The 24416-nt window shown below is 40.2% G+C and overlaps 1 protein-coding gene across 4 annotated transcripts in view; it reads left to right on the top strand.

Annotated features, from left to right (window-relative positions):
- Positions 1 to 24416, top strand: part of TENM4 (teneurin transmembrane protein 4) — a 625745-nt gene that overhangs the window by 84195 nt on the left and 517134 nt on the right. For all 4 annotated transcript variants that reach the window (XM_054222439.1, XM_054222458.1, XM_054222467.1 and 1 more), the window contains exon 2: positions 9314 to 9449. The gene's annotated coding sequence lies outside the window, so the exon portion shown is untranslated. The remainder of the gene's footprint in view (positions 1 to 9313; positions 9450 to 24416) is intronic.

Genomic DNA, 24416 nt, shown 5'->3' on the forward strand with positions numbered 1-24416 from the left:
GTTTGCTATTTCAGAGCTCTTGCTCATTGGTAAAGTTGACCCAAATCTTAACAATTGTTACGTGAATCAAATTGTAATACCATGTTACCCAAGTGCTCTTGTATGAATGTGTTGGCTGATGAATTGCATTGTGTATGGCAAGAGGCAGCGGCCTTCAAATAAAACGCATGAGTGTGAATTGCTTGTTTGCATGAGCTGATCTGTTGGCAAAGTTACAGAGAAATAATAAGAGCACCCTCCTTAACAAGGACCAAGGACTTAAAAAAACTTGCCTTTCCCCGTCAGGCCATTCATTCTAAGGAAAGAGGCAGAGGGCCATAATTCTTCCATGAAACCAAGTAACAACCTTTTAATAAGCATCATTAAGTCTTTAGATTGAAATAAGAGGCTATCTACCCTTTTATCCCATATTATATTGCCCAAATTCCTCTTTGCCATCCTCACTGTGGTTAGATGAAAGCCCCCTGTTTTCATATTGATCACTAAAAGCACTTTCCCCTTGTACCAGTTCACTGCATCACTTCTAAATGCAGTTCATCCGATCTCTCTTACTCTGGCTGCCGCTTATTCAGGGCTACAAAAACCATAATTTCAGGCAGGTCTTGGAACCAAATGATCATGTTTCTTACCTCATTCCAGGGGATAACATTAGGATCTTTGTTTAGGTGGGATTCAGAGTAAAAATAAAGCTTACTTTGCTTTCCCATGCATGCCCACACACGTGCATACCCATATATATACACCCTTCTTTCTCCACAAGGGTTATTTGAAGCCAGAACAGTAGACATCTGTGTGTGTTTGTGCCTATTTCTTTTCAGTAACACACTTTCCAAATGCTAGATGCTGGGGAAGTGTAACTGCACGGAAATGTTACCCTAGGTACAAACTAAGCTCTTCAGAGCTGTGGGGTTGAGTGGTTCTCAGAATTATTCTTTTCCACTGGCAAAGAGAAAGTTGCACTTTGACAAGGAAATTAAGTGATATAGGCAACAAACTTATGGGTTATCAAGGATTTATTTGTTAACAGGTCTTAGCTTGACCCTACAGTCGCTTGCGTGTGGCTGTAGTTCTTATTTCCGCTTGCATGTTTTGTGTGCATGGAATTTTACCAGTGTGAGACTCAATGTCGTGCTTCCGTGTTTGTTTTCCCCTTTTCTCTTTTATCCATACCAGACCAGCACAAAAAAAACCCATATTCTAGCTTGAAGGAAAACCATCCACAGTGATAAGAACCAACCTCACATGACAGATAGGTTGGAGACCCAGAGCAGCATTTTAGGTGGCTCTTCCTGGACTAAAGTGAAGTGACAAGCATCAACCCACATAGCACGCTGTATTTTCTGAACATACGTCAGCAGGGTATCTGCTCTGTTCAAAGCAGTCCACAAGCTGCAAACAAAACAAAACAAAACAAAACAAAACAAAAAAAAAAAAAAGAAACCACACACGGATTTTTTTTTTTTAAATAATTCAACATTTCCATACTGCAAATTTTACCAGTCTTAGGCAGTGCATGTACCCATCTTGTTTACATTAGCATTCCACACTTTAATGTTCCCCTGCTTCATTTTATAATGACACAGCCAGCACTTTCTTTCCTGTGTTCCTTGTGGTCAAGCAAATTTCTGTATGTGTCTGATACCCTGGATTAGGTTGTCAACAAATGAGAACGTTAACTCCTGGCCAGGCTTCACCCTCCCTTCTCTTCCCACAAGATTTAATTGATCGGTTTCATCATATGCAGCTTAACCTTATGCAAGAACGTGAAATGGCATATGGTTTCCATCCCAGAAAGATAATTGACCCCCCGGTGATTTCAGTGAAATATGAAGAAAAAAAAAAATATAGTGGGATTGTTTTTGGAAGGGACAAGAAAAGGAGGAAGGAGGGGAATGATTTCACCTCCAGTAGCTTTTTGAACTTTGAGCCCTAAAATCTCAGCTTTGATGAATGCACTCAATCCACTCATTAGGGGAAAGCTGAAGCAGGTCTCAGGGTCTCCTGATCGTGAAATCGATGCCCTAGGGCATTGGTGTGCACAGTGCTTCCTACACCAGCAAGACCAGTCACTTACTCAGCAAAGAGCTCTCTTGTTCTTGCTGGCCTCATCGCAGAAGCACTGTCTCTCTCAAATAGTGTTTGTGTTTAGAGAGATAATATTGTCCCTGGCTTCCCTTGCCTCCTCTAGGGAGACTAACTCCACAGTACTCCATTGGACCTTCAGTATAAATTGCGTTACTTGGGCTTCTCTTCCCCATTTCCAAGTTGTAAGCTAGGTTTTATATTTGTTCTCTTTACTTTATGCTTTTCTTACTGTGACATTGCATCTGTGCTGTACTGGCTGATGTATGATAGGAGAAGAGCAGTTACATTTGTACATCAAATCCTGTATCTGTAGTCTGCCCTACACAGTCAAAACATATTTGTAGGCTTTACATCTGATAAAGGTCATCTTCTGAAATGCAGAGGTGCAGAAGAATCTTCCTGAGTCTGAAGACAGATTAGCTGCAGTGATCTTTGCTACAGTTCGTTTCTTCTGTAGAAGGAGGAGGCTCAACATATTCTGGACAGGTTCACCATTGCTTAACAAGAAATGTGAATCATGTCAGTACGTTGCCATTGCAGCATGGGGAAATTTTAAACAGGAGCAGGGGCAGTTACTGGAAAAGATCCAGGGAAAGAGGATTTAAGAAAATAAATTAACAGTGTGGCACAAAGACCTGTATCCTTCCTCTTCTGTCTTCCACCAACTTGAAGAAGGCAAGATGCAGAAAACATTTTTCTTTAACAACTTCAGATGAGAGACAGAACTCCAAGGATGTCACTTGCCTTCTTCGGGTAGGATGACATGAAATGTGAAGCTGTCAAGCATGGAGCAGGACTGATCCAGATCTGACAAGTCTAACGTACTGAGCTCAACAATCTTGACTCCCTCTTCCCCAACCCCATCAGCAAGGGTTACATCTCATGTGTTTATGCAGCATTGCACCACAAAAAAATGGTCCCTGGCACCAAATGCAGTGGCGTGGCAGATGCTGTGGTCCTGGGGACTTGTGCTCAAAGGAGACCTGCTGGGTAGCACATCTCCTCTTTGAGCTGTCACTTCATTTGGCGTTGTGCATTCTCATTGCTTCCCCTCGTTCTCACAGGCTGTCCTGCTTTGAGTCCTGGAAGGGACAATGCTGGAGAGGTCTGTCCTCTTGCTCTCAAAAAGTAACAGAGCCAAGGGTGTAAATCCTGTCCTACACCAGGCGGCTGCCCTTAGATCTCTTTGTAAGAGCATCCCACACTTATTTGCTGGATTTACTTCTGGCTTGGAGAGTAAGCCCTTTTGAGTCAGCGAATCCTGGCAAACGTTTCAAGCACCTGCCTTGCTTCTGGCTGAATGCTGCTGAGCAGTGCTACAGTTGAGCTGTTGCACAATGTCTTTCAGGCTCTGAAATCCTGGATCTGTTGAGACAGTTCTCCTGCAGCTCCATGGGATGCTCCTTTTGTCACCAACCATCTGCCAGTTCCTTTGGCTGCGCAGGTATAAAGCACGCGTGCCAGCCTGACATAGTGTCAGCACTGAAAATTCCCCAGTAGTGTGTGTTGTGTGCAAATAAAATGCTTCCTTCCAAGTATGGAGGAAATTTTCTAACATTATGAGAAAAAAGTCCCCAAGCCTCCTGGGGGGAGAGAAAAAAACAGTAATTCTCTTTCTTGCCAATACCGAAAGATCAGATGATAAAGGGAGGGATAAAATGTAATTTATTATAAGATCAACACAGAATTAATCAACAAGCTATATGAAGCGGGGTTGATAACATCAAAACCTACATGTATCTAGTGCAGCCATGGTAGCAACACATGGCCACCAGGTAGAAATTGTGTGACAGTGGAAATCTTCATTGGCATTGGCAAAATGGACTTGCCCCAGCTGGTCCTTTCAGAGTCCCAGGAAATATTAGAGTATTACTTTCGAGCTCTTCTTCTAATGAAATGGGTCACAACCATTTATTTTTAACTGAAGTAAAAGTAGGTGAAAGCCACATTTGAAAGAAACAGTTTATTTCTACTACTTGGAATGTGTAGTCAATACGTCAGTAAAATTATCAGTGTTTTGCTTTTGCCATCCTGATACAGAGCTATCAGATTGTATCGCTGCACCTGGACTAACCAAGGTGACAAAGATGACACACAAAACCATTACTCTAGTGTGCCTGGAATAATAACTGGTGTTTATATAGAAGCTGTGCCTGACAGGGTTGGGTAGTTTCCATTTTACAGACAACTTCACTTAACTTCTGGGAAATCTGTACCTAAACTATTAAGCAATAGCCAGTTTTTCCTTTTTGACATGCCTAGGGGGTGAATACGCAAGAAAATTAGTATAAAAATGTCTCACCATGAGATTCCTCTTACCATGGTGAGGCAGCTGGCAACAGTGGCCAACTACGAGTATTTTGGCTTTTGTGTGAGTACATGGAAGAGCCAGGGACAGAAAGCAGGGAATCTGCTTGTGTGGCTTCATCTTATGGACTCAGAACCACAAAATATCAAAGAGGCAAGAAGGGACGTTGGAGATCATCTAGTTATAGAATCATAGAATGGTTTGGGTTGCAAGAGACTTTAAAGATCATCTAGCTCCAACCCCCTGCCAGGGGCAGGGACACCTTCCACTAGACCAGGTTGCTCCAAGCCCCGTCCAGCCTGGTCTTGAACACCTCCAGGGATGGGGCAGCCACAGCTTCTCTGGGCAACCTGGGCCAGGGGCTCACCACCCTCACAGTAAAGAATTTCTTCCTGATATCCAATCTAAATCTTTCAGTTTAAAATCCAACCCACACAGCTCAAAGCAGGGTCAGCTACAACAGCTCAGGGTTCTGTCCAGTCAGGTTTTGAGTATCTTCGAGGTGGAGACTCCACAACCTCTCTGGGCAGCCTGTTCCAATGTTCAACCACCCTCCCTCACTCCCGCAGCTTTACAGGACTGAAATGTTTTCATTTGTCGGTTGTTGATTCCCTGATACAGAATGTGTGTCTGTGTAGAATAATAACCTTTATTCAGTAGACCAAAAATCTCTCTTTACAAGGCTTGGCAACCTGTTGGTGCCTTAATGAGTGAAGTATCCATAAATAATTGAGCTTTTTCAGCTGAAGCAGGGTGACCCTTGGCCTCAGTATTATTCATCTTATTTAATAAAGGATGTTCTGGTGGTACATTCAGGATCAAGAAGAGTTTTGTTAATGCTGGAGGACGGTACTGATATCGTAGCCAATTAATGTGCCTGTTCTACTAATGATAAATGGGTCTGTCATCATTTCATCTGGCATCGTGCCTCTAGCCTTACATAATCGTTTGTAGATATACCCAAGGGTTTTGATAGCTAACATTTCAGCTTTTACAGGTCATCAGAATTTTTCAAGGAACATGGTTTTTGGTAAATAGCAGTCTGTAGAAGAAAACTAGAGGTGAAGGAAAAAAAAAAAAAGTATTCAGGTGATGACGAGCTGTGTAAAACAGGCCAAAACCTGTCTGAGGAAGAATCTTTTTTGGTTCTATTTCAACTGAAGTTCAGGCAGAGGAGAAAAGAAAAATGCATCTAAGGAAAACTGGTGGATCCAGGCTGGTTCGGCCTTCATGGGTTAACAGCTCATTTGAAACTGATGTTTTTGGTGGTTCTGAGATTGCAGGAAGTGGTCTGCGGCCAAGTGGGAATAATGACTCAAGGAGACATAATTTCTAGGGAGGAACTGAGGTCCTGCAGTTCTGTTTTGGAGGAAACACAAGCCACAGAATGAAATTCTCCGCAGTTTCAAGGTTAGCAGAGAAGATGGTGGCTGGAGGGGAGAAATCTGAGAAGGAAAGCAGAAAATATGAAGTGATCTCTGTGTGTCTGTGTGCATGCAATGTTGTGCCACATAGACAACGCCTTTTGTCCTTTAGCTGGGAATCTGAGCTGAAAATCTGTTTTGCAAGGTCCTTGAAAGATGCATAGCAGCTCTCCGATTCAGGGTAGTTCATGTTAAATAGCAATTTCATGTTAATTCAACATGGAAACACTGGGATCTGGGTTTTGAATTGTTTTAATGGTTACCATCCTCAGAAAACGGGCAGGCAGAAGAGAGGGGTAGGCAGAGGTGGTGGGTGGTTCTGCTCTGCTTGATGTTGCATCAGATGAGAGGACAGTGATGGCCATGCCCAGCTTGCACCACTCTCGTTGTTACTTCTCATGGTTTTTTTTTTATCAATACACTCCTATCTGGGAATTATGGACCAGCTGTTCACAAAGAGCAAAGCACACCATTACAAATCAATCCCACCGAATCGGCAGAGGCACAAAAGTTAGCTCTAGCCTAAATTTAATGGGTAAATCTCACTGGAGTCAGTGGAAAGAGGCACCTCTGGAGGGCAATTTGGAGCAGGAATCTGACTGCAAGGGCAGCATTAACCTTTATGACTATTCTCCCTTTGCCAAGAGTCAATGGGATCAATTGATAGCTGAGCAGAGAAGACTTGTACTGGCTAAAGAGCAGTCCCAGCATCAATAAAGTTACCACAGTGTGCTCTCTGTGTGACAGAACTGCCATATGTCTCCACTTAGGGGGATTGGGCATGGGGGCCATGGAGGGAATTGCTTTCCTGGGCAGGTTAATGTAACAAAAAGTGAGCAGCTCTGCAGCCCTTAATCTCCCTAAAGCCCATAGTCTCAACTTTCCTATGCTTTACTCTGTGCTATGCTTCATTATGGAGTCTTTAGACACCTAAGCTAAAGATAGAGAAAGTAATTCAAAAAGAAAACACAACTTTGGCTCATTTAGTTGGATTTTTGGAGAAGAAGTAAGGTTCCTCTTGGGTTGAATTTATTAGATTTTTGTAATTTTGTTTATATAGGATTAAAAAGTCCAAGCACTATGGAGTAGACACCCAAAATTAATATCCAACTCTAGAATATTTAATAACTCAAGATAAATTAAGATATTTAGAGTTGTGAGTTTTAAATATTAGAACATTTTTGTTCTTTTTATTTTTCTTCCAAATAGGGAGCTCCTATTTCTAATTTAATAACAAGATCTGACAGTTCTGGTCTTATTTTTGATAATAATCTTACTTACTCACACTACTGCAGGAGCTATAGCTTCAAGAAGAGAACATAGATGAATGTTTGGAGTGTATAAAAATACTTACATTTAATGCCATTTAATACCTTTAATATTATTTTTTTTTTATCATCAAGAGATACCCAATATCAATTTTCTTTATTTTAAGTATGTCTGGAATATACTGCTCCTTGTAAACAAAACATATAGTTATTTAACATGCAGATTTTAGCTCAAGGATTTGAAGCAGGCTACTGGGCTAAGAGACTCCATATTTCCACTCATTTGCTCATAGAATTTTGTCGGGAATCACCAGATCCCTTTGAATAATCTCAGCTTTCCTTTGTATTGTGATTTTTCTTTTCCTTATTGAATTAATATTATATATACATTAACTGGTGGTGGAGGGAAGATACACTGTTTCAGTTCCTTCGCTGCTGTAAATCAGCATAGCGCCACTTACATCAGCAAAGCTACTATTTACCCCAGCTGAACATCTCCTCCCTCAGTTCTAATATTAACCCAGTTAAAAATAGGAGATTTATATTTAAACCTCTGCTTCCTGAAGTGACAGTAGGTGGGCCAACTTGTAACGTGATCAACATTTACAGCATTATCTCTACTGGAGTCCATTTATGTCAGCGCCTAACAATCAGAACATAATGGCTTTTTCGAGTTGCTATTGCTTTAATTTTTTACCAAAAAAAGCAAGAACATTAATTGGGAAAAAAAAAAAAAAAAAAAAAAGAGCCCTGATACAGCATTCATGCGTGTGCATGAATAGCATATAACATGAAAGTGTTGTCATCCTGGTATGCAACCCATTCCCTGAAGCAGTACTTGTGGAAAGGGGTGGTGTGTTGTTGTTATATATGGGGAGCAGCAACTAGTGAGGTGAGGGGAACTGAGAGTCCTCTTGTCAGTAATGCATAACTTGTGATTTAGTGCCTGATTTAGTTTTATAATAAACTTAGAGACATTTGAGGTGCCCAGAGCCATTTGAGATGCCCAAACTGATTTAAGAGGCTGGCAGATAAGATGCAGGATCTGCAGGAAACCCACGTCTTCCTGGATGGCAGCTGAAGGGCAATCAGAATAACTAGGGCATCTCTAGTGTCACTGGGCAGTTTTGCGTGGACAGCTGAGCTGGGCTCTGTCTTACATCTGCAGTCCCAATTTTTCAAGTTATTTTTGATAAGACTAGGGGGTATGATAATCGTGACCTATCAGAAGCTGTTGGCCTTTAGCAAGATCATATACTGGCTGATTTTCACTGCTGTGCCACATATTACACCTGTGAGTGTTGTCACTAAACTGAGTGACATTACCCAAACATCCTTCACAGTAAACTTATATATAGATTTAAGTGCCTACAAAATCAAACTTGTGTTAAAGTCTCCATTAAATATTGAGCTGATAAAAATATGCTCAGGACATAACCAAATAAAATTTAAAGTATCTGAACAATATGGACTGAGACAGTCGTTTTTTGATGTATGTTGAAATAATTGGACTTATCCAGGTTTCTGACAGACTTCTCTCTCCTCTAATTTCTTAAAAACAACCAATGTTTTAGTGATATCTTAAAATAAGCAAATAAGCCTTATTACCAGCATGAAGTATGAAGTTAAGGAAGAAAAGAAAAACAATTGTTGTTAGAAGGTTTGTACCATAGAAAGCATATTTTCTCTTTCTCCAGATTTAAATATGCGTGCATAATAACTTAAGTCCAATTTCATTCGACTCTGCTTGAAGCACCTCACATTTGCAGTACAGTTGCTCACTGCTCACTACTCAACCTTTGAGACCACATCTAAACTGTGAAACCACCCATGGGCGGTGGCACACCCTTTTTACCTTGGGTAGGAAGAAGGCTGGAAGATGTCATCACTCTTTTCTGGCTGCCCAAGTTTTCTTCCTGTGGAAATCAAAGCATGGGAAGGCAGCTTGGGCATGACTGTCCCTTGTAGACATGAAGGAAGATATCCGTTTCTCCATATCAATACAGACATAAAGACAGATACCAGTTGCTATCTGATGAGATGGTAGCCTGGGGAGAACATGCTTCTCATGTAGGTACTTTAGTTAAGTGCTCACAGATAGGGGGAATCTGGGTCTTTGAACTTGTGAAGGATGCTACATGGACAATCTTGACCGCTGCTGTGCAAACAACCTTTACAAATCCATGCCAGTCTTTTCTGACACCAAACACCTGGCTCCTTTTCTGTAGTGAGAATGGCTGGACCATTGCAGTGGCGCACTGATTTTTGTGGATGGTGAACACAAAAAGGGGATTGAGAAGAGACCACCCGAGTTATTCTGACACGAGTGCTTTCTATTCTTAGACAAATGAGGATCTGAAATATGTAAGTACACTCTCATTGGTTTTTTTTAGATTTATTTGTAAAAAAGAGAGAAAGAAATAAAACTCTTAATCTATCATTTTCTTTCAATCTGTGTTTGTACTTAAGTGGAGTTGATAAATCAAGCTATTTCTTGTGATATTTTAGAGCATCATTATTTGTCTCTTGATTCCATCCTTCTTTTTCTTTAAAGAAATGAAAAGAGCAAAACCCATGAAATTATATTTAGAGTGTCATTTTAAATTTATTGTCTAATAAATAGTGATCACTTGGAAAATCCATTTTTTCTGTATTGTTAACAAGAGATTTAACCAAAGTGATTGAATCAAGATGAGAAATGATCCCGGGTTCCTGAAGCTTGAACAAATGACATTGTCAATGCTAATATGCTGTTCTGGAAGTTCATTTGAAGTATAAGAAAGAACCTAAATATAATTTCATGACAGCTTGTATACTACTTAGCATAATTTATTCTTGACTACAGAGCTTCCGTTCTCTGTGTTTCACCAACATTTCCAACTCAACAAATACTCACCAACACTCACCTTTTTACTCTTCCACACTCCCAGTACCAGCGAAGATAACACTTATTTTTCCCCAACAAATATAAACTGGACATTGATTTCCGAATTGACAATTTTATCTTGCCTTCTACCAACCTGTTTGCTGAATGAGTGTAACGACCACTGATTTTACAATATTATGTGGATCTACTGCTTCTGACTCATCTAATGATGTTGCATAAGATGCCTTTTAGAACCGTTTCATCCCCCATAAAGCATTATTTTTGTTTAACAAATAATAAATAGAACTTGTCAGCCACAGAATACTGTATCTCAGTTTTCCAAATGAGTGCACATCCCAAAATATTTCAAAAAGGACAAAAGAAAATCAAAAGAAATTTGAAATGTTCTTAAAGTGCTACATATACCTAGGCTTTAACTAGCCATAGATAAAGACATAGAAACACAATTAAGTTAATTTCCACAACTTCAAGTCAGGAATTCTATACTTCAAAGTACAGAAACAAATCAACAAGAGCTGTAATGGCCTGACTTGTAAGGGTGAGACTCAGTCCTACGATATTTCTTGGTTTGAAATCCAGCACAGGACAATGTCTTTAACAGATAGGGTTCAAAATATAGCTTTGTATTTCAAGGATGTACTGATTCTCCTTTGGTTTTAAACAATAAGCATATGCTTGTTTTCTTCCCTCGGTCCAGGTTATAATTATGTATTTCAGATTATAGTGTTTATATAGTAATAAGACTAGCCTGAATTCTTGCAGCTTTGGGCAAGTTCTTGAAAATACACATTGTAACAGTGACAGGCAGATTGTTTGTGATATGTCTTTATTAAAATAAATGTGTTTTAAGGAATGTTTAGATTTCTGACTCTAGCTGACTGATTTGGTAGAGATTGGTATAGCAATAATGTCATTATATCAAGCCTCTTTTCTTTTTATTTTGGGGATTCCCAGAGATATTTCAATAAAAGAAGCTGTAGGCTAGACATCTCCACTGTGTTAGAGGGAGAAAACAAGGTTTTTCAGGACAAATGAAAAATGTGGTGAGGCAATAGTGGAGCACTTGGATTTCCTTTCAGAAAAGAAAACAAATAAAAAGCTTCTGAGTGGTAAAGCGAAGCCGATGGACGTTTTCTTAGACATGCAGATATGCAAAGGACATTGATGATGCCACAAAATATCTGCATATCTCCAGATAGGAACTTTCATATCATAATTTCTTCATCAGCTATTAAAATATGTTATTCCTGGAAGGAAAAGCCCTCATAAGTATCAGGACTTCCTTAAAAAGAGGAACAAAAACTCAATTGCCACAAAATGTACGTTTTAAGAGACCTATCAACCTAACCTAGGCTTTTTTGACAGCTATGGAAACAAGCCAAGATTATATTAAAAATTGGTGTTATGCTGGGGATAACCATTCCCTGCCAGATGTATTGCATATACTGCAGTGTGCATGGATATTTATGGATATGTCTATACAACAGATCCAGTCAAGAAAAAAGAAAAAAAAATTATGAGAAGGTGTGCTAATATCTGGTTGTCCATGGCTAAAACATACAGTGTTAATACATTGACCTAGCCAATGAAAACGAAGGACATAAATGAAGGGTTATTCCCATAGTGATTCAGCAGTTCAAAGACGTTAATCAGTACTGCATATCTGCTGGAAAAGGGTGAATGGAGGATCCATTCATCTTAGTTCCCTGTGGTTATTATCTGATAGTAAATCGCATCCACCACTACTTGTATGGGGAACCCTGAGAACTGGGGGGAATTTGAGTTATCTGAACTGTGCATCTCCCTATGTGTCACCAGGATGGGGATTTGCATTTGAAATAAGAATTGGTTTATAACCTTGCGGAAATGCACAAGAGTCATAAAGGGATCTTATCAGTACGTCTGGCCAGTTTTGAGTTCAAGCAGAAATGTTGCCATATAAGAATCTCCTCTGAGGTACTCAGATATCAGTGCGCTTAGCCTGGTAGACAGACCTCTGTATTGGGGAAGCAAGGTCAATGCTCCTGGGACAGTAGGAGACATAAAGATTCAATAATAATATCATATTATTCTATCAAATGATGTCTGCAGAACACTTTAAAATCATTATGTGAAGGAAAAAGAATACTATATAGAGAGAGGGGTAAAGGCTGACTTTTCTACAGTGCATTTAATTAACAGAATTCCACAGAAGCCTGGCCTTTGGAAGAAAAATAATCTTTGGTTGCACACTGGTCATGTTGAGCTTCCATAATAAACACACAGGGAACCCCTGTAAGGCATCAACTGAATCAAGGCTATTGTTTTGCTGGTGCTATGTCCTCAAAGACCCCGAGGTTGAAAGACCTTCTGTAAAAGTGAAATCTGTTTTGCTCACTACAAGTAGGGGGCTGATGGAGACAGCAGCAGTAAATGATAATTTTTATTAACGGTGTTTCTCAAGCTGTTGGAACTCTTGACGTAGCTGAGGAAACAGAATATGTCTAGATAGGAATATTTTCACCAAGGCAGTACAAGCGCTGTTCATTGGAAGTGTTGTGGTTCCTTTTGCTAAGAAGTGGTCAAATGAGCACTAGTTAGCACATTTTTTTATTAGTAACTACTTTTTCTTCTTCTGTAGGCAGTGCTTCAAGGTACCCAGACTGCAAAACTAATGCATCAGAAAATAGAGCCATTTGCTGCTCTGTGTCAGGGTTCACCCCTATTGTTATGGAAAAGGGACACAGGAGATGATCAGAAATGATCATCCGACTGTGCCCTTAGCTCACACATTGTATCCCACATGGTTCGTTCTCTCTATGATCACATTTCAGTTTTGGATCCTGGTCTGCATCAGAAAATTCAGGATGGTGGCATGACCTAATGTGGAGACTAGAAGGCTGAGATGTGGATCTTACATCTACTCTGGATTTACAAGGGTTTGATAGATTGTACCAGTCTATCTTGCCCATTTATACAATTAAATTAATGAGATTGACTGATATTCATAAAGGACACTGAGATAAATAGAATAAAAATACTCCTTAGTAGTTGCAAGGTTTTCATTGTCTTTTTTTTTTTTTTTTCCTTAATGGTACACTCTTTCCTGAAAATGGGCCCAGGATGTGAATAGGTGATATATTCAGACCCTTGCAGCCTCCACTATATAAATTGATTTCCAGCACCCTGTCCTTTAGTTGAAAATATTAAAGTACACTACCTGTTTCATTAGACACGGATCATTTCTATAGTGCATGCTTGGCATTGCTGTGTGATAATTTATCAGAAGGATTTGGGAAAGGCATAGAATGCCACAAAACTGGCAAATAAAGCCAATTCTGTTTTTAGAGGTGGGACAAGGAAAAACATATTTTCTAATGTGCACGGTAACTCTTTTCCTCAGATATAAACCTGTCAGGATAACTACATTATGTGGAGTGAGGCATAGAGCTCTCCTAGAAACCAAAGATATCTTTAGAAATTGAGTATTTATAATGGAATTAACAAGATTGCCACTGTGGTAACTTCAGGTTCGAAGTCATTATCATTGCCAGTCTATGAAAGAATAAATTGCATAATAGGTGCGAAGTGGTTAAAAAATGAAAAATGCCAAAGAAATTATTTTTTAACTTTTTCCATATGAAGGTGATTAGGTGTTTGAGCAGATTGTCCAGGGAAGTTGAGTAATCTCCATCCTTGGTGACTTTCAAATAGTGGGACAAGTTCTTGAACCACCTAATCTAACTGGACATGCTTTTGAGACGGAGGTTTGACTACAGATCTCCAGATGTCCTTGTCAAACTTGAATTAGTTTGTGATTCTAGCAAAGGAGACCATCAAAGAAGAAAGTTCAAAGAAAAATCTGGAAAGCGCATCTTTGTCATTATCCAAAGGCATCTCTATAGCTACAGATGTCTTCATGGGACAAGGAGTTTTTCTGTTTATCTGCTTCTCAGAGGGAAGGACAAGTCCACCTTCTCTGACAGCTCTTGGAAACGGTGTGAGGAGAGGTTGGCTGGATTTGCTGACACCCACATTTAACTTCAGCTAAATGTTAGCTGAAGTTTCCTTTCTTCATGTCATCACCTTTATAGTGAGGATTTAGCACTGCCTATTCTGCACTAGATATCCCATGCGAAGAAGTGGGATGGGATTCCAGGCTAGAGGCTTTTCCATCCTTGTAAGTTCCCTTCATATGTAATGCAATTGCAGTTGCTATATGTGAACAGTAAAGTGAACTGTTATCAGCCACTTCAGAATATCCTGGCTAAGGAGGAGGTTAATCCTTCTGGGTCCTCGGCTCAGGTTGCTCATAACAGCAATATGACGGACACCATAGCCAAATCCAGACTGCCTGAGGGGTGAAGATATGGGCCAAGTGGCTTGTCCCATTTTTCAATTTTCGTGCTCAAAGTTCGCTGTGATTTGCTTCAACGTGAAGCCAGACTGCCAGCCAACAGATAGACCATATGGACAACATTGACAAAGCTATTGGGATTCTCCCACCATCCACTCCCACCTTTCGCATCTCCACTCATTCCCATTTCTTTATCCTTGCTTGCTTTTCCTACCTGCGGCATGAGGGGCGGAAGAAAATTTTTCTGCTTGTCTCCTTGTTTCTGTACTACAAGAAGGCAGGATTGCAGGTAGAAAATCAACAGCGTGTGCATCATAGCTGAGGTTTGAGAAGGTGGCTCCCTACTGTCCATTCTATGTGTCCTGTCCTCACAGGTAACTCTGCATTGAGCCAGAATAGTGATTTCAGGCTCTTTAACCCTCACAACAGTAGAATTCCTACATTGTATACATTGTATTTTATCCTCAGGTTTTGGTGAAGTTGGATCTAGGTAGACAGACTGGTCTCTTGGCCACTGCTCTGAAGAGAATTGCACACTGTGTCGTCCTAATCTGTGCCATTTTTGGTGGCTCCAACTATTATGGCTGTGTGAGATCCTCCTTGAAAAGTTTTCTTCTGCCTCTCCAAATCCATGCCTGCCGCATGAGTCACAGGTCACCGTATTTTACTAAAATGCCCGCAAGCTTGGGGTGAAGGGTGTTTGTGGCAAAGGGATTGTCTGAGCCACAATCTCCTGCTGTGTCCGCTGCCGTTGCACTTCGGTGGCCTTCAGCTGATAGGAAAGGTTTGAAGTTTCATGCCGTTAGAAATAGTTAAGTTTCCACAGGCCCACTGTGGAGCTTGCAAAACAGATTTTTAAGCAGTTTTCTGAGCACTCTTTTTCCCCACCTGTGTGGCTTAGATAGCATGATCCTCAGCATATCAGCAGATAAAGCAATTATGTATTTTAAGCTGTCCCTTAAAAATGCACCCAGCCCTATACAAATACCTTCACTCTTTGCATATAATAAGGATGCAAGACCTTTCCACGTGCCTCTTATCTTCCTATTGCAGATAGGGCAAGAGGGAAAGAGGCCTCCTGCCACGAGAAAGTGAACTCTGAATTTGGTACGTGATCTGCAGGGCAGAAACAGTTAATTCCTCTGAATGCATTCCTTTCAATAGAGATGGCTTTTGAAAACAGAATATAATGAAATCCAGTGTCCTTTTCATAAAATATTTGGAGGAAGTCTTGTTCGATAGCACTTGTCAATCAATCTTTTGCTATTGTTACTTTTTTTTTTCCTTTTTCTCCCCCCTTTTTTTTTTTTAATTGGCATCTGTCTGGAAGGACACAAACAAATCCCAAGCTGGTATCTTAACTAGGATATTGTGGAGCTGTTCTCCTTCAATCCTTGAATTTCTCTGCTGATAAAGATAAATAAATTGCAAAGTCTATATTAACAGGTGCAAGGGGCAAAAGAATAAGAAAAGCTTCAAAAAGCATATAAAAAAAAATCCTTGATTATATTGAAAGTTTTTTGAAATCATATTTACCCTATCACTAATAAGCTGTCAAAATATATGCAAGATTCTGCAAGCCCTAAAATCCTCAGACAATTAATTTGCCTTTTCTCTGCTATAAGTCAAACTCAAAATAAGCAGATATTTAACCTTTGGGCATTTGATGATGTTCCCTTTCTGTTAAATAGTTATGGTACTACTAGTGGTTTCCAAGGACTTAGTAGAAATGTTTTCGTTATGTGCTTATTACTTTTAAAAAAAACAGGCTTAGAACATGCATAAAAGTCTGTAGCAATATTTCCTACTGACTTTGACATTCATTTCCAATTCACCGCATGGTGAAATACTGAACTATTTTACATTTGTTGGTGTTCTTGTAAACAAGTGTGCTGCATTTATGGTTTAATTATCTGGGATTCTTATACTTCGTCACACTCGGCTAACCTCACACTACTCCATACCCGGCTGTAGCTCCTATTTAAAACCGTTGGTACACAACTTACGCAGGAGTTCATAGAGGTTCAGCAGGTACATCAAGTACATCAGGCAGGCTGCTGTAGCAATAGGTGAAATTGTGTGTATGTCCAAAGGATTGCTGAGCATCTTCTCTAGCAGAGTAATTATTATGCACAAGATGACAATTTTCTTACCAGCCTGTGCAACGGTATTTTTTCATGATGTCATTTTCTATCAATAGTCACGCAAGATAGAAGGACTCATTTTAAATTCAAACATTGCTGCCTGCCGGATTAATAAACCGTATTTATGAAATAATAATAACAACTCCCTGAAAGTTTTTTTTTAACTCAGGAGATTGAACACTGATATCGAACAGGTGTCTTTCTTCAGGATCTGTCTAGTGATACATGGCGCGCTGTTTGCTGTGATATTGATGTACAGGGAGCCAGACTGAAGGATGGGGTCGGCACACGTAAAGCCTGCATGTTTCTCCTGCAATGTAAAGTTGCGTATCGCAGCACGGACAGATGTCTTGCTGACAGGTTCTTAGGTTCTTACATCCATGTTTTCTTTTCTGTTTGTTAGTGAATTGAGATGTGAATGAGTGTGAAGTTTTCAGGTGTTTAAAAGGTCTTTAAGAGCTCACGCAGACACACACAAGCGCACAAAAATCAGGAACATGGAAAAGCTTAAAAACTCATCAATTTAAGCATAAGCAGGGATGGATAACTAGGCGTCATCGGGCTCTAGTTTACTCAAGAGGGTCAAGACAGTAGAAATTTCTGCAGGAAAAAAGCCTGTTAAATCAAAGTTTGTGACAAAATATTAAGAAAAACATATTTGGTTTCAGAGTGAAAACTAGAACACCTTTTTTTTCTACTTGCTCACATGTTCAACTTCTCAATACCAACATGGAATGGAGACGAGTGTGCTCATGGTGGCCTTAAAAGTTTCTGCTGATTTTTAGACTTTGTTGGAAAATAGACTATTCCTTTGTGGTTTAAGCAGGAAAACTTCTAGGTGTGACCAAGGTTAGTGCATCTTGACTGAGGGCTCCTCTGCACTTCAAAGGTGTGATGCTTTTGTTGTACCCCGTAGTTGTCAACACATGTCTCTTCCTAGTCAGAATAATTATCTACTGGCATAAATATGCCTTATGCCACTGCTATTGTTCTTCCCCTGTTGCAAACGGAGTAAGGTGCAGTGTTGTGACAATTTTAAATGGGTTTAATTGAAAACTGGGGATAACTAACTGCCCTCAATATGGACCAAAGTACATAGGCAAAGAAATGTGGTCTTGAATTGTAAAAGCCTGAAATGATGGTTCTACATGATGCAGGAAAGCAATGATGGGAGTACACAGCCCTATCATCTCACCAGGGAGCTTCAGCTCCGCATCCATTTTATAATAATTTAAAACCACAGCTGTCTAATTGTTTTAGGAAAAAAAAAAAAAAAAACCCACAAGAAAAGTTCTAGGTCTTTCAGGATTCAGGAGGATTCAGGATGAATATTTGCACTGCAGTGGAACACCATTGTCTCCAGAGGTCTCCTAGCAGACCCCCCGAGAGACTAAGATGCTTTTAGCAAGGCAACATATCTTTCATCATGGAAATACATATAGCCACATTTCTTTTCTGCCGTTGTTAAGGAAAGCACTACATAACTTTGTCTAAAGGACAAAGTGTCCTTGGGATTTGATTGATTGTAAACCATCACAAATCTGAATCTGAATTAGTATTTAATTGCATCAAACCAGTGCCTGGCAAGGCCTATCAGCAGGTTTGTTTTTATTTTGTCAAGCTTCATACGTTCGTGCTGCTGAAAGGCAGGGAACAAAGTGAAAGGCACCAGATCCCCAGCACTGCTGGCCACCAGAAAATGAAGAAGGGAGACCTGAGATAGCCAAATGTATAAAATAAAAGATGAAAATATACATTTGAGCAGGAGGAACAGCAGAGAAAATAAGGCTAGAAGAGAAGGCAGTGAGCCAACAAAAAGGAAGGAAACAGCCAGGAGAGCAAGACCAGCGCTGAAATGAGGGAGATCGTAAGGAGAAGATAGGTACCAGGAGACCTTGGCTGTAAGAGCCAAAGGAAAAGAGCAGCTGAATTTATTCCCACATTCTACAGCTGCTTTTTAATTAATATACACATGGATTATGCCAAAATAAAGCAATGGAACACCTACTTCCACCTTCTGTGTAACAGGATCTCGTTGGTTAAACCCGTGTTAAGCCTGGCAGTTCACGTTGCTGACCTTTTCTCCCAGCCACTGCCTAATCCCTGCTCTTTGGAGCCAATATCTTGCTCCTTTGGTTGCCCACGGCCCTTCCTTTAGGAAGGTGTGGAACCAGTACAGCAGCACTGGTGGTTTCTATTACTGCCTCTTCATTCTCAAATAGCTGGACACGAGCCGTCAATGTGCGCTGGCAGCCCAGGAACCCCCCCGCAGCCTGGGCTGCATCCCCAGCAGCGTGGGCAGCGGGGCAAGGGGGGGATTCTGCCCCTCTGCTCCGCTCGGGGGAGACCCCCCTGCAGTGCTGCCTCCAGCTCTGGGGCCTCAGCACAGGAGAGACACGGAGCTGTTGGAGCGGGGCCAGAGGAGGCCCCGGAGATGCTGGGAGGGCTGGAGCCCCTCTGCTGGGAGGACAGGCTGAGAGAGTTGGGGGGTTCAGCCTGGAGAAGAGAAGGCTCCGGGGAGACCTTATAGCAGGCTTTCAGTACCTAAAGGGGCCTACAGGAAAGATGGGGACAAACTTTTTAGCAGGGTCTGTTGCTATAGGACAAAGGGTAATGGCTTTAAACTAAAAGAGGGTCAATTCAAACTAGATAGAAGGAAGAAATCTTTTATGCTGAGGGTGGTGAGACACTGGCCCAGGTTGCCCAGAGAGGTGGGAGATGCCCCATCCCTGGAGACATCCCACACCAGGTTGGACGGGGCTGTGAGCAGCCTGGTCTAGTTGAAGATGTCCCTGCTTATGGCAGGGGGGTTGGACTAGATGACCTTTAAAGGTCCTTCCCAACCCAAGCCATTCTGTGATTCTATGATTCTGTAAGTAAGAGCAATTTTATCGGTCTTCTCCAACTTTCTGTTTTACATGTGTACTAAAATGAGCAACAGGCCAGTACAAGAAGAGAATATTGACAAATCAGGTGCTGCTCCATCAGAGAGCAGAACCAAGCCAACCCTTTACTTGATCTCATTATTTCAATCACGCCTTCATTTCACACTAACAAATCAATTCTCAAAGGTGAACTGGCCTGGACAATCATGAAAATCAGGGTGGTTTGGGTTGTTTTTCAGTGGAAAAGCTGAGGTACAATCAGATTTGCTCTAAAGTTTTGGTAGATCTATGAATATAATCTCATGTCAATTCTGTCCAACATTTCTTAAAAAGTTGTTGTAGTTTAGTTTTTTCCTTTGTTGTCATGAAACATTTATCCTCGAACCTGATCATTAAAGAATTTTGAATCATTGCATTCACTGGGTTAGGCCACAGGGCATATCTCCGCAAGAGCGCTTCACTTTTCCTGCATCTGTAAAACCCTTGGTGACAAAACAAGGAGCAAGATTTTTGCTGGATGGATTGCAGAGGAGGAATTTAGCTTTAAAAAGGCAAATAAAATTAAACTTACAGCTCTGGGAAGAATGCCAATCTTTAGTATTAATAATAATTCCATTGTTTTTAATTCACTTATAATTACATAAGTTGATTTTTCTTTATTGCTGTTAATTAACAAATATTTAATTGATTTAGCAATTCACTAATGTTCTTGATGACAAAATATTTAAAAGAATATGCAGTGTAGAGAATGGCTTTAAAGGATTTCAAAGGGTTTTTTTCACACTGTAGTTACTGAATGCCAACCAGCACTTACGATCTACAAAGCCTCCTTGTTTTTAGAGAAGCTATGTCTTGAAAAATAACTAAAGGTTAATTATTGTGTATATCCCAACTATAGTAAGTCATGAGCAATATATTAAATTAAAAAGCCTATATAAAAATATCCACAACTGCAAGTGACCCAGACAATTAGATCAGCAACCTAATCTAATGGTTTCATAATTTCAAAGATTTTTGAGGTCAGAGAAACCATTAGCTCTTCCACCTTGACCTCCCATTTAATGGGGGTGATGGAATTTCATTCATTCCCGGTTGGAACTTGGCAATTTCTGTTCAGACAACTCTTATCTTCCAGAGGCGCACTCAGCACACTCAGAGATAGAGATCCCACCACACCTATCGCAACTGTGCTTAAGTGGTTAAGTGCATTCACTGTTAAGCATCTATACCTTTTTTCTGGTGTGAATTTTTTAGCTTTACCTTTCGATCCTTGGTTTGTGCCTTTCAACACTAAATAGAACATGCTCCGGTGTTTGTCTCCTCCTCTTGGATTTATTTGTGCACCCAAATAAATTTTTATCTTCACTGTCTTTCCCAGTGCTTTTACTTTTCTTTGCATTTCATTTACCTGGGACAGGGAAAGTTAATTGATCAATTCCTCTATTGATTTCAGTCTGCTTCTCATTTTCTGAGGACTTTATTTTTTCTTAACATTTTTCTTTTTTCTAACATGGGAAAACCATTTCAGTTTCTCCCAGCACCGCTCTTTTCTTTACTAACAGCTGTGATTTAATTATGAACTCCTGGACAATATCTCTATAAAGTTACAATGAAACCCTTCATTGTGACACAGTCACAAACAAAAGCCTGTCATTTAAAAAAAAATATATTTATGGGTCACCTGCCTTGCTCCTACAACTGCTGATAACAAGCAGATGGGAAGGAGCTCACTTCAGCCAACTTTTACCTTCAGCCCAAGTGTTTCCCATTATTGTCTAGCTACTGATCCTATGTGAAAAGAATTCTTTTCTGGTATTTCTGTGTTAGAACCACAAGAGCCATGATTTAATAGACGTGCTTATAGCACATTATACGTTACAGGCGTCTTTTCAAAGATTTCAAAGCCACATCTTGACAGTTTCATTTTTTTAAGAGATGCCTTTAATAACCATTTCTTGCTGACTTAAGAAATGAGGGGGGAAAGTGTAACTTCAAAGTGTTGGCAAAATAATATGAATTATCCAAATGTACTTGTAAAGTTGCTTCCAGTTACAGTAGTAGTAACTCGAGACTGATAGCTGATTTCCCCTTTCCCAACTGTTTCCAATTTAAACTGGTATCTTTTGGAGTTGTTCCATACTACAGTGCTACTCTAGAACAAATCAGTTCATTCAACTGTATTTTCAACAAAAATTGGAAGCAAAACAAGAAACAATACACAGAAAGCACTAATTAGCATAGTAAGTAGGTATGATACTTCCAGTTGTTCCAGCTAAAGAGCTGAAAGACATAATTAACACAAGTGGAATTAAAGAGATTTATAAAAAATTAAATCAGAACATAAAGACCTATGTGTCTTCCAATACACTGCTGAAAATCTACCAGTAACTTTTGCATGTAAGCTATTATAGGCAGAGATGATGGTTTTGCCTTCTGTGCAATATGGCAAAATAAGAGAAAGTAATAAAAGATATTAATATTTAAATAGTTAATTATACATTATTAATAGCATTATAAGTGGCATTAATTAAGATCCTTACATACCTTTTCCCATCCGCTCTCTATGTTGCCATCCAGACTAATCATGTAACCTTATTACACCATTGACCTTTGACCAGATGCATAATTATTATTAATTATTATTCTTACTGCTGGCACCGGGACGACTAAACTTTCCCCTTCAGTGCTGCTTTCAGAGTTGCAAAATTTTGAGCTATTGCGGATCAACCTATGGACCTTCGTAGGTCTTTTCTTTTATTCCCCTTTTTCTCACTTGGGTATTAAATTCTCTCCCCCCCACCCCGCTTCCCCCCATACATTTTCCTGCTGTTGCTCTTCCCTGTTTCTTGTCTTAGAACAGCAAAGGTGGATTTATAACGCTGGGAAGGAAAGATTTCTAGCGATGAGGACACTAAAGACCAGGCACAGATTATCTGCGGTGGTTGTGGAGTTTCCATCATTATGAGAGCAAGTTAAACAAACATCTGTCAGGCATGACCTCCCTGTAGTTAAGCCTGCCTCAGGGCAAGGGGATGGGCTGGATGACCTCTGAGTTCTTTCATGGCCCTAAGTTTCTACGAGGGGAGTAAAGCAGGCTGGGTGCACCCCCATGCATGGTTATGACCTGGTCTGTCCTGTGCACATTCTCACGTGCCTTGCACTGTTGTAGAAGCCCAGGGAGCATCCTGATCCTGCCTAAAGTACAGCACACGTCTGACTAGGTCGTGAAGGTATATTTGTCTTGACAAAAAGAGGACCAAACAATGATTTTAAGTGATCTTCTGAGACATTTTGACAGGTTTATTTTTCCTCTTGGTCATCTGCAGTAGAATTTATAAAGAGAAATGGTTTGCTGGCATTCAGACTGGTGGACTACAAATAGAAACACACCAGTCTCCTCAGAGTGTTGTAAGTACTCTAAAAGATGTGTTCCTTTTCACGGTGAAAGATGTGCATAATCCTATGCACAGAAGAAGATGCTATAACAAGGCCTATTTGTTAGTGCTTTGGGGCTAGCAAATATTTTGCGTATTTAAACCATTCCCCTTCCTGTCTCCAGCAGCAACACCTGATCCTGTTACATGACATGAGAATTTGTGTGTTCCTCATCTTTACCCATTCTGCGACAAGTCATAGCCCTGATAAGCAACGAAAATAAAATCACTCCAAGTTCTCTATTGAAAGGTGACTTTTCCCTTATTCTCCCCTTTTGCTGCTTCCATCCTCTGCCCTACAAGAAAACCTAATGAAGAGACTGAAGAAGAGGCCAAGTTAAGCTCCCCATCCCTGGGCTCTCAGGACAGAAGCAGGTGTTGCATTATGCAAGGGGAGTGTGTTCCTCAGTAATATTATCCTGGGAATTATCTTAGAGAGATTGACCTGTGATAATAGCCAAGCCTCAGGGTTAGCCTAGCAGTAATTATCTGCTAGACGTTTTCACTAGCCGTATCCTTTCAGGTCAAGAGGCAAACATGAGGACTCACATCCATGCTTCATGGCAAATTATCATTCAATTACAGTGATTTTTGAACCCTACCAAATGTAAATTGAATTGTCCTTTCTTTATGATACTTATTTATGAAAAAATTCCAGGGAATTTAAAATGCAAGATGCATAAGCAGTCTAGTGGGAAATGTATACAGAGTCTGGGACTGTAATAATATACTTTAGAAGTTTTCCATCCAAGCAGTTTTGGAGGGATCTGTGATTCACAGATATAGGCTGTGTCTTCATGGCAACTTGAGTTGTTCAGAGTTAGCAGTTTTTCAGCAAGCCAATTAATGAGAAAGGAGTCACCTCAATACAAGCATCTTCTTGCAGAGAGAGGATATATTAGGAGCACAAGACAGTCATATTGCAGCAACTCATGAGCTGTATTAGCTTGGCTCTATCCTAAGATGCAGTCCTAGGCAGGGGTTCATCCCCGCTGGAGAGAGCCAATAGAAGAAGTTTATTTCCATCAACAATAAAAGGACTTGAGGGTGGCTAGCTCACGTGAAGGTGTCGTCAACAGCCAAAGCTTAATGAGGGATGAATCTTACCCTATGCATGGAGTAGTTCATAGTGCCTCCTTGTCTACCCTGACATGCCCACAGTTTTTGCCAAAACTTGCTAATTGTGAATCAAATCTTGGAGTCAGAGCCCTGGTGTGGTGGGGTACCAAAGCTCAGTAAGCTGGAAATGTGTATACAAAGCTCAGGGAAAAGGGGTTAGGTGTCGGAGTGAGAATAAGAGCCTCAGGGTAGTTCTTTTTCCATGACAGAAAACATTTTACCATTACAATACACAGACAATAGAGAACTGTACCCGATTAACGGCTTTCGAGTAATATAACTTCCTTTATTCTATTGATGTCATCAGCATGAAAACATATTGAAATGAATCCTTAAATGGACATAATCCACTTCAAATCATAACTTGCAGGTATCTTTCTTAATCTGACTTATTGCAGGAATGCCTTAGACCATGGAGAGGGAATTCATTTGAAAATGCACTTGACTTGTTGTTAGTTATTGATATTCTGTGTTTGATTTTGATTTTGCATGCGGCTTAGCCTGCATGGGGAAAAATCAATAAAAT

The sequence above is a fragment of the Rissa tridactyla genome, chromosome 1 (assembly GCF_028500815.1).
Source record: "Rissa tridactyla isolate bRisTri1 chromosome 1, bRisTri1.patW.cur.20221130, whole genome shotgun sequence".
In the NCBI taxonomy this organism is placed as follows: domain Eukaryota; kingdom Metazoa; phylum Chordata; class Aves; order Charadriiformes; family Laridae; genus Rissa; species Rissa tridactyla.